The sequence below is a fragment of the Gopherus flavomarginatus genome, chromosome 7 (assembly GCF_025201925.1).
Source record: "Gopherus flavomarginatus isolate rGopFla2 chromosome 7, rGopFla2.mat.asm, whole genome shotgun sequence".
NCBI lineage: Eukaryota > Metazoa > Chordata > Testudines > Testudinidae > Gopherus > Gopherus flavomarginatus.
Window position 1 is genome coordinate 113071136 of NC_066623.1, and position 4380 is coordinate 113075515.

Here is a 4380-nt window from a genome sequence, read left to right on the forward strand (position 1 = left end):
TTCTAGTTGTCTTTCTTATGGAAGGAAATCTTTCCTCAAATTAATATGGAACTATGGAGTTTTAATAGCACCAGGGAATAAACACTTTGTTCTCCGCCCCTCCCACTTTGTTCAGGCGACAGTAAGGGACTTAAGTTTTGAGGGGCAAAAATCGTTTGCAGGCAGCACAGACATCTTACACACCCTGAAGGACTCCTGTGTGACACTAAAGACACTTGGAATCTATATTCCTGCAAACAAAAAGAAATGGCAGATTCTACAACAAACGATTCTGCCCTCCCCCGTACACCCAGCCTCAACGACATGACCAATGCCGCAAGCAGCGCCAGACGAGATGCCGTCAGGCGCTGGAGCAGTTGTCTACATCTGAGCCATCCATTTCTAGGCAAACATTTTGAGTGTTGGTCAAGGACACGAGAGCCCCACATTCTCCAATTCCAGTCACCTCTCATTTCCAGCCCATTTGGGACCTGCTTTACACTCTTTTACCCAGTCTGGAGAACCATCACCTCAGACAAGTGGGTTCTGGAAATTATACAGAAGGGCTGTTCCATTCCCTTTCTTTCCATTCCACGTACCCCCCGCCCCCTTCCCCATCCCACTTCAGGGACCCATCTCACGAATACCTGTTACAACAGGAAATACACCATCTCCTGCAATTAGGTGCTGTGAAACCAGTACCAGTTCAGCACAGGGGTTGGGGGTTTTACTCAAATTACTTCCTCAGTCCGAAGAAAAGGGGTGGATGGAGGCCCATTCTGGACTTGTGCAAACTGAACAAGTTTGTGAGAACACAGCGCTTCAAGATGGTAACCCTAGCAACCATAATTTTGGCATTGGAGAAAGGAGACTGGCTCCCGGCCTTTGACCTGCAGGATACTTACTTTCAAGTCACTATCCACCCCGCACACAGGAGATTCCTACGATTCGCTCTGGGCAACCTACACTACCAAGACAAGGTACTTCCCTTCAGCCTTGCCATGGCTCTAAGTATTTTTCAAAGTACTGGCTGTTACAGTAGCACATCTTCACAGGTAGGGTGTGACCACATTCCCGTATCCAGACGACTGCCTGCTAAAAGCACCAACATAAGACAAGGCAGTCCACGCTCCTCACACCACTTAACCCTATTTACACACCTAGGGTTACAAACCAACCTACAGAGATCCACCCTGACCCAAACCCCACAACTAGACTTCATAAGGGCACACCTCGACTGTGTCTCAGCATCAGCAAGGCTACCCCAATGACCGTTTCTTGCCTTAACAAACCTAATCCTGGGGGAGGGATAGCTCAGTGGTTTGAGCATTGGCCTGCTAAACCCAGGATTGTGAGTTCAATCCTTGAAGGGACCTAGGGATCTGAGGCAAAATCAGTACTTGGTCCTGCTAGTGAAGGCAGGGGGCTGGACTCAATGACCTTTTAGGGTCCCTTCCAGTTCTATGAGATAGGTATATCTCCATATTATTTTTATTAAGAACAGGAGTACTTGTGGCACCTTAGAGACTAACAAATTTATTTGAGCATAAGCTTTTGTGGGCTACAGCCTGCTTCAGATGCATAGAATGGAACATAGAGTAAGGAGATATATATACACATACAGAACATGAAAAAGTGGAGGTAGCCATATCAACTCGAAGAGGCTAATTAATTAAGATGAGCAATTAGCAGGAGGAAAAAAAACTTCTGTAGTGATAATCAAGATGGCCCCTTTCAGACAGTTGACAAGTAAGACAATAAGAGTAAGACAGCCCACAAACATCTGCCAGAAGATGCCTACAATTTCTCAGACACATTTGTTGTGAAACATGCCAGGCTGCTTATGAGATGTCTACAAACCTGGCTACGCACTGTATACGTTCCTCAGATACTAGATCAACAGATGGCTTACAGTGCCCAGCAGAGTGAAAGACTCGCTCACATGGTGGACAAAAAAAATGTCTGCTTAGGCGTTCCCTTCCAACAGGAAACCCCATTAGTCGCTATCACCACAGGCGCCTCTTTGGTAGGATGGGGGGGACACACCAGGGCTGATGGTCCCTAGAGGAGTCAAATCTCCGCATAAATCTAGTGGAGCTCCGAGCAGTTCAAAACACCTGCCATCACTTTCTCCCCCTGATCTGCAACAACGTTGTCCAGATTGTCACGGACAATTTGGCGACCCCTATCTAAATCACCAAGGAGGGGCATGATCTTAACTGCTCTGGATAGAAGCAGTTCACCTTTTGCAGTGGTGCATCTCCAACAACATACACATCATGGCATCCTACCTACCTGGAAACCAGAATGCCACAGCAGACAACCACAGCAGGAACTTCTCACAGACGTACGAGTGGGAACTAAACCCACAAATTCTGCAACTATATTCCAACAACGGGGATTCCCGTCAATAGACCTTTCTGCCACTACCCACAATGTCAAATGCCCAGAATACTGCTCCTGAGCAGGACTGGGACAAAACTCTCTCAGAGACACATTCCTCATCAAATGGGAGGCCCTGCTCCTGTACACCTTCCCCCCCCCCGATCTCCCCATTGAGTCGTGTCCTACATGTGTCAGATCACAAACCCTTGCCCTCCTGCCTCACCTACTGACCCAGGATACAGGTCTCCTCCGTCACCCCAACATTCCAACACTTTGGTCTCCAGGCCTGGCTAATCCAGGGATGACAGAACTCAAAACATGCTTTTCCAAGGAGGTCCAAGGCATTGTACTTAACAGCCGACATCTCTCCACATTAAAAACATATGCACACAAGTGGAATAGATTCTTTGTCTGGTGCAGAGACAAGCAGATCATTCCACAATCGGCCCCATTACCCACTATCCTTGATTACATATTGACACTAAAAAATCAGGCCTCTTGACTAGCTCACACAGAGTGCACTTATCAGCCGTCACTACCTTTCACAACAAGGTGGACAGACTCAATGTTTTCACCTGTCCACTGACTAAGCACTTTCTCAAGTGTATAGAGAACACTTATCCCACATTAAGGAACCCGACCCCTATGTGGGACCTCAACCTCATTCTCCGTGCTCTAATGCTTTGAACCACTAGCAATTTGCTTAGTCCATGAAGGTTGCCTTTCTAGTAGCTATCATATCAGCAGGAAGGGTGGGAGAGTTGGATGCCCCAATGGCGCACCCACCTTATACCACATTCCTCAAGGACAAAATCATCCTACACCCACACCCTAAATTCATACCCAAGGTCACCTCCCTCTTCCATCTCAACGAACCCATTTACTTACCTGTAATCTTTCCCAAGCCGCATGCCGACAACAGGAAGGTGTCCTTTCATATGCTAGATGTACATAGATCGCTAGCATTCTATATAGAGAGAACAAAAACGCTGAGAAAATCATCCAGGCTATTTGTATTCACAACAGAACGATCAAGAGGCCAAACCATTTCCAAACAGAGACTTTCTAAATGGATATCTAATTGTATCCTATTACGTTACCAAAATTACAATCTGCAAACTCCTTCTGGATTTGCGCACACTCCACTAGAGCTATGTCCGCATCCATAGCCTTTCTCAAACATGTACCCATCAATGAGATTTGTAAAGAAACTACATGGGCATCGCCCCATACTTTCAACAAACATTATGCCCTGGAGCAGCAGTCAGCTGCAGACGCTCACTCTGGACTATCGGTGCTCTCCACCATACATACATTAACTCCGAAGCCCTTCCTTTCCACCGAGGAGCACTGCTCTTCAGTCACCTGAAGTGGAGCACCCACAGGGACACTCCTTGAAGAAGAAGTTATTCACCTTGTGCAATAACAGGTTCTTGGAGATGGATGTCCCTGTGGGTGCTCCATTACCCACTCTCCTCCCCTCTAGTTCGGAGTTTCTGCTCAATCCTCTGGAGTAGAGAAAGAACTGGGTAATGGTTGGCTGCGTGTGCAAGGCCAACCGGGGCATTGGTACCACAAGTCTCTGACTAGAAGCGCAGGGCACCAAGACACCTGAAGTGGAGCACCCAGAGGGACAACCATCTCTGCACAAGGTGAGTAACCTTCTCTTTTCTATGATTTAACTAAACCTGTTTAAAATCTTATTTAAGTTAAGCTGGTGCAATTTCGGCATGTAGACAAGGCCTTAGGCAGCTACGCTTTGAGGAAAGGGAAAGAAGGTACAGCAAGGAATAGCTTTCCTTCTGTTTTTACTGACTTAAATTTCACCTACTCTCAACAGCTGTTCCTCTGACACCCAGAATAATTTCCACTATTGCTGGGCCATTAAGGAAAAATATTGCAATTGCTTATGGGGGAGCCTCTAGCAGCTGTAGAGGATCAGAGGCAAGGTGAACCCAGAAAATAGCTGGGTAAGTAGAGTAACAGACATCCCAACCCTAGTAACTATGAGGCTCT